Genomic DNA, 12,794 nt, shown 5'->3' with positions numbered 1-12,794 from the left:
TGTGGATAAAAATATAGTATTTTTCACCTTTTTTGTTATCATTGCTTGCTTGGTTTTCTCCTTTCTTGTGTTTTCCCCCTTTGATCTGATTTTTCTTGAACAGCATGACAAATGTGGAAATATGTTTAGAAGAATTGCACATGTTTATCTTATATTGGATCACTTGCTGTCTAGGGGAGAAGGAGGGAAGGAGAGGGGAAGAAACATTTGGAACACAAGGTTTTGCAAGGATGAATATTGAAATATTTTGAAAAATAAAAAGCCATTATTGTAAAAAAATTATTTTAGTAGCATATTATTTTTCCAATTGTAAGTAAAGATGGCTTTCAACATTCATTTTTGTAAGATTTTGAGCTCCAATTTTTCTTCTCTCTCTTTTACCTCCTCCCTCCTCAGGAAAGCAAGCAATCTGATATAGATTATTAATGTACAATCAATTTTATGCTTTGATGCACATTCAGTCACCATAATTGTTTCTCTGTATGTGGATGGCATTTTCCATCCAAAGTCTATTGGAATTGTCTTGGGTCACTCTATTGCTGAGAAAAGCTTAAGTCTATCATAGTTTGATCCAATCATTTTGAAGAGCAATCTGGAGCTATGCTCCAAAAGTTATAAAACTAGATATACCCTGTGACCCAGCAGTATCACTAATAAGTCTGTTACCCAAAGTGATCAGGAAAAAAAAAAGGAAAATAACCTATATGTTCTAAAATATTTACAGCAGCTTTCTTTGTGGTGACAAAGAACTGACATTGAGGGGATCATCAATTGGGGAATGGCTAAACAAATTATAGTATTATGGCTGTGATGGAATATTGTGTGCTATAAGAAATGAGCAAGGTGATTTTAGATTTGCATGAAATAATGACTCGTGAAATGAGTAGAACCAAGAATGCATTGGATACAGTAACAATTGTTTAAAGAGTAACAGTGAATAACTAATATATTTTCAGTATTATAAAGATTTAAATAAGCTACAAAAGATCTATGAAGGAAGATAGTTTTACACACATATTTTTTTCTTTGTACTTAAAGATCTTTCTCCTGATTACTTGCAGAACTTAATTCTGAGGTGAATTTTAAAATATAACACCATGTGTCCTGCAGTTTTCAGCTTTAAGTGAGTAGTCTGTTTATTTCCGGAGGTGATGTGCTACTTCTTTCAAATGGTATTTCATTTTCTATGCTTAGAATTTCTGGGCAGTTCTATTATTTCCCTCATTATGATATTAATTTTTTTCTCCAGATATATTCTTCCCAGATATTCTAAGGTTGTCTCTGCACATCTTGCATTTGAGTTCAGTATGCTTTGCTTACATAGTAAGCCTCTTTTATTAATGTTTTTTGCTTCTCTCTTCTTCTGGGTTCAATTCTATGTATTTGCATTCCCATTGCTCTCTTTGTTTCTCTTTTGTTTCTTTGATGGAGCTTTTTATTACAGATTTTTCTATTCTATTATTGTTGTTGGTCAAGCCATTAAGTTCTGCACTCAGATTTTTCATTTCTTTTAAACCATTCAGAAACAGTATGTTATAGTACCATGTTTTCCCATTCTACATACAGGGTTTTCTGTCTCATCAAATGCTGTATCATTTTCCTTTATTTTTCAGTATTTATTCATATATGATGGAATTGATTTATTAGATCTGGAGGCTATATTTCCTTCTGTTGCTACTGTTTTTCCCTTTTGATTTATTTGTTTATGTTTGAGGTATTTGAGGATTCTTTCTGAAATCTTCAATATTTTCAGTCTCCCCCTTCTCCACCCCCCCCTCCATTTTCCTTATCATTTACTTCCTGACTGCTTCCCCTCCAGTTTTTTTGGAGGCCAGACAGAATGCTGGAAGGATGGTAATATCATTAATAGAATAGAGATGTTGGTGGTATGTCAAACTTGGGAGAAAGATAATGAGTTTTTGTTTCATTCTTATTGAATTTGAAGTGACAGTAAGATATCCAGATAGAAATACATAGCACATTAGGAAGGAAAAGCATAGCTCATATACTAATAAATACAGGTAGTACAGTTTTAAAATACAATAGAGCAACATTATTGTCATATTATATCACAATGGAGCAGAATTCATTATAAGCTATGTCTGAAGTTGTTGAAGAACTCAAAAGAACTCTCATCTATATATAGGGTATATCTTATATATACCCTAGCAAATTACTTATTACAAATTCAATTCCCTGACAATCTCATCTATCTGGAGAACAGACAAATACTAGGACATAAGCAAAAATGTCTGTGAGTAATCAAATGACCTACCATAAATCCATTCACTAAATCCATGTACTTTATTTATAAGCAGGACTTTCAAACTTTGATTAATTCCATTTACTTCATTTACTCTAGATGAAACTTTTATGCTAAATATACTACACATTCTCTTCTTTCATAAATAGGATGTACTTAAGATTCAATTTTTTGATGACTCAAGGTCATTATTATAAACATTAGTTATTGCACTGTTATATAGTAATAATAAAATAGTTATCTTGTTTCTAAGTCCACTGCAGATTAGTAGCAGTTAACAGAAATGGGAGGAGCCATTACTACCAGATACACACAGAAGTGACAGCTAACTGCCTAACAATGAGAAAGTAGAATATGTCACAATTATGATCTTTGAAAAAGCATAGCACTACGTTACGGGGTCATTTAAATTAGGATTATAATCTATTACATACCTCAACAGACCACAAGGACATTCATTCATTCACCCTCCCGGATCCAGTACAAAAACTTCTTTACAATAATGTTTAGTCATCAAAAGTTAGTCACTTATGACCTAAGAAATACTCTGCCACCAAAAATCCTTCAGGTCTAGATTCATAGCCACTGGATAACATAAACCCCAAAAAGACACCAGGATTTTCTCAAATTCTTAGGCTCATTTTAGAGGCAACTAGATGGTACAGTAGATAGAGTGCTCAGCCCAGAATCAGAAATTTAAGTTCAAATGCAGCCTCAGACACTTAGTAAAGATATGATCCTGGGCAAGTCATTTAATCTCTGTCTCTCTTCTGATTCCTTAAAAGTAAATTGGGGATAAAAATAGCATTTTACTCCCAGAGTTGATATGAGAATTAAATGAAGTAATATAATAACTGTTTCTTTCTCTTTTTTTCCACCTGTTTCTGGGGAAATTTTCTTCCATAAAGTTGAACGAAGTAGGTCTTATGTCCAGAGTTTCCTAGAAAAGGAATTAACAAAATGCCTTCTAGATGGGTAACTAAGTATTTGTGCAAAGTGGCTGATAAGTTATCTTCCTATATTTGTTCTCTCTACCACAATAGAAATACTTATGGCTGAAAATTATTCAAAAGCATACACTGATATGTATTAAAACATGAAACAATACTCATTACTTCTATTATATTCTCCTGAAAGGTAAAGATTCTTGGGAAACGTGTAACCTTTAAAAAGATTTCACTTTCATTTAAGTCTATTTTAGCAACAATTCAGACCAGGTCCAGGTCTTCTGGGCAGACAAGTGAAAGGATGGGGCTTCAGATTTTAGACTGATCCTATGCATGGTCATCTGCTCTATGGTAAGCCATGCAGTTAGAAGAAGTGCCTCCCTCTGCCAGTCAATTCCCAGGAACTTTTAACTCATAGAATTCATGAAACAAGTAGCAGGGCTGGAAATGTTGACTGTTTTTTGATGATCTGTGTTAGAGAAAAAAACATAGAGGAGAGGTAGCTAGGGATAAGAGGTTCAATTTCAACCTAGATAAGCACAAATTCTTTCTGTAATATGTCAGTGTTTTGGAAGATACCACAAATGCTGATAGGGGAGAAAAAGAAAGAATTCCATTTTCATCTTTTTGGGGGAATCCAAGAGAGAGCTGACAAGAGTTTCAAGCAAAACTCACTCAAAAAGGGTGGGGGGGAAAAGGAGAGAGGCAGAAAGAGAGAGAAGGGGGGAGGGAGGGGAGGAAAGGAGGGACAGAAAGGGAAAGGGAAAAGGGGGGGGGGAGAGAGAGAGAGAGAGAGAGAGAGAGAGAGAGAGAGAGAGAGAGAGAGAGAGAGAGAGAGAGAAGTAAGAGGAGAAAAAGGAGGAGGAGGAGGAGGAGGAGGAGGAGGAGGAGGAGGAGGAGGAAGGAGGGAGAGAGGGAGGGAGGGAGGAGGGAGGGAGAGGGAAGTGGAGAGGAAGAAAAAAAAAAACCTATTGAATGTGTATATCTTTTCCTGGCTTGATTGTCAATCCTTCCTCTTCCAAGGAGACCAAGGGATCAACTGCTAGTCACACATGTACTTTATATTTCTTATTTGTTTACATGTTGTGTCCCTCATTAGAAGATGAGTTTCTTGAGTCTTTTTGTCTTTCTTTGTATCCCTTGTGCTTAGAATAGTGCCTGACAGTGTTTAAAAAAATAATTGAGCATGAGGATGACAATGAATTTCCCAATAAGGTAAAGAATTAGTTCCATTTTTAGAGGACTAGAGTTTAAAAAGGCTAAATAACTTAGCCCAAGATCATACCACTGTTTAAAAGCAGGGTTAGGACTTGAACCCATGTCTTCTTACTCCAAGTTCAATGATCATTGTATTGTCTCTCTTGAACTAAATCCATTATTCCTGTGTCTTTATTTTAAAATGTCTGACAATTGGCACTTCTCTAGGAAAGCATGCCTAGAACACATGTTCATTTGTGCCTTACCCATAAAGCTGAGTGGGCACAATTATATGCCCATCATGGTGCTATGGGTAGCTTCACTGAGAAAGTTTTAAACCTTGATCCTTTTCTTGCCTACTCCTATATAAATATCCTGAAATAGGTATTCCTGGCCTTGATGGCAACTTAATGAATTCAAGAGGTTGGGAGCTCCTAGGTCTGAGCGCTCATAAAATGATCTCTGAAACAATGCCTCAGAAAAGATATAGAAAAGCTTCCTTTCTTATAACTCTAAGGCTATGATTTCAGGACTGGTAAAATAAACTTCTTTGATACTTCACTGGTAACATTACATCTGGCATACCGTGTTGTTCATTGCAGGAAAGATAAGATCAAGCCACATAACCGGGCTTGCCTTAAAATATGACCTGGAACTGCTCAGACAGTGCAGAGCTGAGATAAAGGTGAAATGCCTTTTAGTATTCCCACAAAGTGTTTCGTTAATAGTTTAAGAACCAGCCCCCCTCAGAGAATAATAATAGGAGCAATGGATTATTGTATCATATTTTGAATATTTGTCAACACTCATCAATCTTGTTTTAAGCAGTTTTTTCATAATAAAGAAAATGTCTTAAGCCTGATCTACTTTATACACTAAGTCCTTTTCTAGAAGAAAGTGATCCTGTTAAATACCTTTGAAGAGATCCCAAACAGCCAAACACTGTACTTTGTTTCAGAAATCTTTCCCAGGTTTTGAGGTGGCAGAATAATGACCCAGAGAATAGAATTATCTGTTTCATTCTCTTTAGTTGCCAAGCTCCCTCAGGACGTGATCCTGGTCTCCATGAAGAGACCTCTTTTAGTGGAAGAGGGTGGAGCAGTTAAGGGGCTTAATAGATAGAACACTGGATCTGGAGTCAGGAGGACCTAACATCAAATTTGATCCTCAGAGATTTGATATTTATTAGTTATGTGACCCTGGGCAAATCACCTAATTCAGATTGCCTTGCCAAACACACACACACACATATCACACACACACACACACACACACACACACACACACACACACACTCTGGCTGTCAAAAGGGGAAAAAAAGGAAGAGGATAGATACTTTTACAGAGATTTGGCCAATCCCAGCAATAGAGGATTCTATGGTACTGGTGGGATTAAGAATCACTAAACCTTCAAAGAATGGTTAATATATTTAAGCCCACAGTCTCCCACCCTTGGAGATTATGGATAATTACAATCTTTGTAGGGTCCATGGTGTCAATGAAGCAAATATGGCATTCAAACTTCCTGCCCAGCTCAAACTTTAAGAGATCTTGTCATACTTCCCCTAAGTTTTTAATAAAAAGCCACTGGCTAGAAATGAAAGCATGGGAATAAGGAAGTAGGAAATAGGTCAATTAGAATAGATAGGGAAAATAACATTTTTTTTTTTAATATAAGTTCATTGAGGTCAAAAGACTATTTGATTTTTGTCCTTGTATCTTGAAAGCCTAGGGCTTTGTAAATGGTAAACTCTTAATAAATTTTTGGAAAATTATTTGTTGAGTTGAATTAAAATACTCAATGAGACAGCAGAGTAATATAGAACAAGTGCTGACCTGTAAGTCAGGAAAAGTCTGCCTAGATTTGAATCATGCCAGTGGGTGGTTACTACTATTACTAAGGGCAAGTCACTTTCTATGAGCTTCAATTTTGTCATCTGGGAGATAAGAACATGCTTATAGTTATAAGTATTATTGCTGTTGTGAAGATCAAATAAAATAATGTAGATAAAGTAATTTTTCCACTTTAGTGCCATATAAAGGGTCCCTGTTGTTACTTAAGGAAAGAGAGGTACATCTATTGTAAATGGGAATATTTCTATATATGTTAGTCAATTCAGGAAACAGTTATTAAAACCTAAAAGTCTAGAAATTATTAAGTAAAGATATTACAGCAATTTATTTCCAAAATCATACATTCCAACCATATGGGATTTATACCAAGAGTGCAGGACTGGTTCAATATTAGGAAAACTAGTAGCATAATTGACTATATCAATAATAACATTAACATAAATCATATGATTATCTCAATAGATGCAGAGAAAGCTTTTAACAAAATACAGCAGCTATTTCTATTAAAAACACTAGAGAGTACAGGAATACAAGGAATTTTTCCTTAGAATGATAAGTAATATCTTTGAGTAAGTATTATCTGTAATGGGGGATAAACTAGAAGTCTTCCCAATAAGATCAGGGGTGAAACAAAGATATTTATTATTACCATTACTATTCAATATTATACTGAAAATGTTAGTTTTAGCTAGCTAAGAGGGTGGGAAAGCAATGAAAGGAATAAGACAAGGCAAGAAGGAAACAAAACTATGGCTCTTTGTAGATGATATGATGATAAAGAATTAACTAAAAACTAGTTGAAATAATGAACAACTTTAGCAAATTTGCAGGATATAAAAATAAGTCATCAGCATTTCTACATATTACTAACAAAGCTTAACAAGAAGAGATAGAGAAATCACATTTAAAATAACTGTAGACAATATAAAATATTTGGGAGTCTATTTCTCAGGACAAATCCAGAAACTATATGAACACAAAGCAAAACACTTTTCATACAAATAAAGTCAATTGGAAAAATATCAATTGCTCCTGGGTAAGCAAAGCTAATAAAATAAAAATGACAATTCTACCTAAATTAATTTATTTGTTCAGTAACACCAACCAAACTATCAAATATTATTTTATGGAGCTAGAAAAAACAATAACAAAATGTATCTGGAAGAACAAAAGATCACAAATATCAAGGGAATTAATGGGGGAAGGGGGAGGGAAATGCAAAGGAATGTGACCTAGCCATACCAGTTCTACAATTTAATCATAAAGTGGCAATCATCAAAATTATTTGGTACCTGAGTGGTGGATCAATGGGAAAGATTAGGTGTATAAGACACAGATGATTGGTTGATAGCTGCCCTTCATTCTTGAAGAGGATCCAAATGATATTGTTGAGAGTTAGATAAAGGGTACCTAGATGAAATTAGGGTTAATTGAGATCTAGTGGCAGGTTCGGGGTACAGGGAGTCAAATAGAGCTTTCCTGCAACCCTTTTGGATTCAGCGCAAGGATACAGAGTTAAATGAGGTCTAGTAGCGGTGCAAGAGTCCCCTGTAAAGGAATTTACAGACCGGAAAATCTAGATTAATAAAAGAGGTTTATTTGGGGTTTGGAAGTAAGGGTAAAGGTAGAAAGACGCCAGGGCCAGGGTTAGAATTTGAATAGAATTCAATGGGGTTTTAGATAAGGAACTGTTTGTGCTAGGGGTGGGGGTTGGGGAAGCCTGAGCAGATCCTTAGAGTGGGGGCTGGGACAGCCCAAGTTAGCTCAGATCTGGTGGGAGCTGGAAAGCCCAGATATCTCCCATTGGGATTCATGGGGCTGGGAATTAGAAAGGAATCTTTAACTCATATCAATATCACTATATTAGAGTCAAATTAGTGTATATGACTGGGGCTGATCAGACTAATACATGCTTAGAATCTTCTGCCATATATTGGACACAAATAGTCCCTATGAACAATTGGAGTGGATTCTCTAACTGTGCACATCTTGTTTCTTCTGAGCTAATTCTGCTTTGGTGGTAGAACACAGCACCTTCTCTGATGAGGCCATGACATGCTGGATATCCTATGCCAATGCTTCACATATCATACAATCAATTCTAAAGTTCTTGAGAGACCTTGAGTGTGTACTTTTATTGCTTTTTCTGACTACTTTGCCCTGTGTGAGTTCTCCATAAAATAGTCATTTTGGCAAACATACATTTGGCATTTGAACAACATGGCCAGCCCAGTAGAGTTGTGTTCTTTGCAGTAGAGTTGGAATGCTTGTCAGTTTAGTTTGAGAAAGGACCTCAGGGTCTGGTATTTTATCCTGCCAGGTGATCTTCAGAAGCTTCCTAAGATAATTTATTAAATGGAAGCCATTCAGTTTCTTCATATGGTACTGGTATACTGTCTAGGTCCTCAACTGCTCTGTAGACCTTCAGTTTGGTAATAGCTTAATACCTTTTCTCTTCCACACTTTCCTTCAGAGCCTCCCAAACAGTGAGCTAGCTCTAGCCATGAATGTATCAATCTCATTATCAGATCTATATATTGATCCCTAGAAAATATACTGCCAAGGTAAGTGAACTTATTCACAGCACTCAGTTTCTTCATTTACTGTAACTGACAGCTCTACATATAGATGGTGTGGTGCTGGCTGATGGGTCCTGGTGTATTCTTGGTATTAACTGTTGGGTCAAAATTAGCACAACCAGTAGAAAATCAATCCATATTCTGCTGCATCTCAGTTTCAGAGGCTGCAGTGATTGTACAATCATCTGAAAACAGAAAATCATGCACCAACATTCCCTCCACTTTAATTTTGACGTGTAGCCTTTTCAAGTTGAAGAATTTACCATCAGTGCAATAATTGATTTTGATGCCATGCTTATACAACGTCAGTGAGCTTTTGTAGCTGCTTTCCCAATTGTCCATGTTTGCTTTTTAAGGCATTCTACTCATTAGCCTTTTGCATTTCCTTTTGTACCACTCTCTATTCTTTTTCTAATTTTTTCTCTTATCAAAATCCCTTTTGAGCTCTTCCATAGCCTGAGCCCAAATATTATTTTTCTTAGAGGCTTTAGATGTAGGAACTTTGAATTTATCATTATCTTCTGGATATGTGTTTTAATCTTGTCACCATAATAACTTTCAATGATCAAAAACTTTTGTTGTCTGCTCATTTTCCTAGCCTATTACTTGGCTTTTAACCCTTAACAAAGTAGGGCTCTGTTTACAGGATGGAGGGTGCACTGTCTCAAGTTTCAGGGGTTTTGTGCAACTGTTTTCAGAAAGTCTTAGAGGAACCTAACCACAAGCCTTCTTTTCTTCCCTAGAGATGTTAGAAGCTTCCCAGCCCCACTGTAGCTACAAGATCTAGTGTGCTGAATCAACAAAGTTCTTTTTTGCTAATGCTTGGGGTTGGAGCTCATTGGGCTGGCACAACCTGCATTGGGACCGGACACCAGACTCTCCCCCTGATGCCAGAGACCCTCTCCACAGATCTTCTGAGTCTTCTCTGGTGTCTCCAGGTTGAGAGGTCCAGAAGCCTCCAGTACTGCTTCTGATTCAGAGATCCCACCTTGCTCACTGGGGTCCAGCTGAGGATAGGGCCAGGGCTGGAGTGAGGCATGTCGGGCTTGGAGTTGGGACTAGCGTTGGGACGGAGGCTGGGGCCAAGGTTGCAGTGTAGCCTTGATGCTGATTCTAGTGGTCGAGAATTGATGTGAGAATCCCCTCTTTGGTTGGAGGTGCAGGTCCAACATGAAAAGAATTCACAAACCCAAAAAGTTTGAATGACAAAGGAAGTTTATTGGCACTGAGAAGTCAGCTTTGCTAGGAAGGCAGACTTCTGAGTGGCACAGTCCTGTTAGGGAAATAAAGATTAGTACTGAGAAGAGAATGTCTTCACATTGGGCAACAATCCTGGTAGACAGATGTGCCAAGAGGAAAGGTCCCTTGGCAAAAGCATACTACTTTGGACTTCTGCAAAGATATGAGTTTAAAATTGTCATTTTATAAGTCTGAGGTTAAGGCTCCCAGTTGAAAAAGAGAGCCTATGCCCCCAGGCCTAAATACTTATCAAGCCACTCAATATCAGGTCCAGATCTTCAATTGAATGAAATTCTTGAAGATCTGGCTACTGGAAAGATCAATGGGGGATTTTTCTGAGCTCTTCAGTTGAATGAAGCTCTTATCTTAGGAAAAGGTTTGTCTGGAAAATATGCCTTCTCTTAGACTTTCTGGAATCTGGGGGATCCCAAATCAGAGGGAACACAATTTCAGAGTGATTATTTTACAGAGTAAAGGGGACACAGTTTCACCCCCGTCAGCCTGTGTTGGAATTATGAGCTAGGCTTCCCCCTTGATTCCATAGATCTTTTCTGCTCACCTTCCAAGTCTTCTTTGTTGTCTCTGAGCTGAGAGATCTGGAAGCCACTGAAACTGCTGCTGATTCACAGGTCTGGCTGGACCTGGGATCTGGGTCCAGGGCTGGGCTAGCATGGCAGGTGCTAGGATTGAACACTAGACTCCCGCCCTGGTTCCACAGACCTTTTCTGTTGACCTTCTAAATTTTTTTTGGCTGGTAAATGTTCTACTCTGTCTTTGGGGGTATTTTGATGCTCTAAAATTTGTTTAGTGTCATTATTTAAAGGAATTTGGAGCAGTTTGGTAGAGAGGTTGGGCAAATTCTTATCTTTACTCCACCATCTTGGTTCCACCTCTGTACAATCTCATTGAAGGCATCTGACAACATGATTGAAAACATCGTGCTAAAAGCCTGGGAGTAAACTTACAGCTTTGTTTCATTTCATTGTTGACTGGGAAAGCTTGAGAGCACTGTCCATTTTTCAGAACCCAGGCAACTGTGCCATCATGAAACTGACATACTATACTGACAAACTTTTGATAATTATAGTAATCTACTGTCTGATAAACCCAAAGATTCCAACTGGGAAAACTGGAAAATAATATGACAGAACCTAGGCATAGACCAACATCTCACACCATATACCAAAATAAGATCAAAATGGGTACATAATTTAGACATAAAAAGTGATAATAGGGGGCAGCTAGTTGGTGTAGTGGACAGAGCACCAGCCCTGAAGTCAGGAGGACCTGAGTTCAAATCTGGCCTCAGACACTTAACACTTCCTGGCTATGTGACCCTGAGCAAGTCACTTAACCCCAGTTGCTTCAGCTAAAAAAAAAAAAAAAAAAAAAAAAAAAAGTGATACTATATGCAAACTAGGAGAACAAGAAATAGTTTATCTGTCAGATCTATGAAGAAGGGAAAACTCTATGATCAAACAAGAGATAGAAAACATTAAATACAAAATGGATAATTTTGATTACATTTAAAAACTTTTATACAAACAAAACCAATGCAACCAAGATTTAAAGGAAAGCAAAAAAAGATGGGAAACAATTTTTATAGCCAGTATTGCTGATAAAGGCTCAATTCTAAAATAAAGTCAAGTTTATAGGTTACAACTCATTCCTTGGTTGATAAATGGCCAAAAGATATGAACAGGCAGTTTTCAGATGAAGGAATTAAAGCTATTTATGGCCATATGAAAATAATTCTCTTAATTACTATTGATTAGAGAAATGAAAATTAAAATAACTCTGAAGTGCCATCTCATACCTATTAAATTTTCAAAAGGAAAATACATGTTGGAGAAGATATAGGAAAACTGGGACACTGATGCATTGTTGGTGGAGTTGTGAACTGATCCAACCATTCTGAAGAGCAATTTGAAACCATGCCAAAAGACAATCAAATTGTGCAAAAGCTTTAATCCTACAATATTTTCACTACTAGGCCTATATCCCAAAGAGATAACAAAAAAAGGAAAAGGACTTACATGTACAAAAATATATGTAGCAGCTCTTTTTGTGATGGAAAAGAAATGGAAATTAAGGGAATATCCATCAATTGGGAAACAGTTAAAACAAAATGTGCCATATGAATACAATGGAATACTATTGTGCTGTAATGATGACTAGGTAGATTTCAGAAAAACCTGAAAAGACTTACATGAACTGGTATTGAGTGAAGCAAGAAGAACCAGAACATTGTACACATTAGCAACAACATTGTTTGATGATCAACTATGACTAACTGGAGCTCTTTTCAGTGAGACTATGATCCAAAACAATTCCAAAGACTCATATGATATAAAATGCTATTGATATCCATTGAAAAAAACTGGAATATGAATGCAGATTTCAATTTGCATTCTATTTTTCATTTTGTGTGTGTCTTTTTTCTTCTTTTACAACATGATTAATATGGAATTATGCATGTGTATATATGTATATATATATATATATATATATATATATATATATATATATACACATAAATATATGAAATCAGGTTGCTAGTCTTGGAAAGGGAAGGAAGGGAGAGAGAGAAAAAAATTGAAACACAAAATCTTATTAAAATGACTAAAATATCCACATTCTTTGACCCAGAGGTCCCACTACTATGCATGACATCTGAAATAGGACAATGTTATGACCAATACTTTCATATATTGCA

The sequence above is a fragment of the Sminthopsis crassicaudata genome, chromosome 2 (assembly GCF_048593235.1).
Source record: "Sminthopsis crassicaudata isolate SCR6 chromosome 2, ASM4859323v1, whole genome shotgun sequence".
NCBI lineage: Eukaryota > Metazoa > Chordata > Mammalia > Dasyuromorphia > Dasyuridae > Sminthopsis > Sminthopsis crassicaudata.
This window is presented reverse-complemented; position numbering follows the sequence as displayed.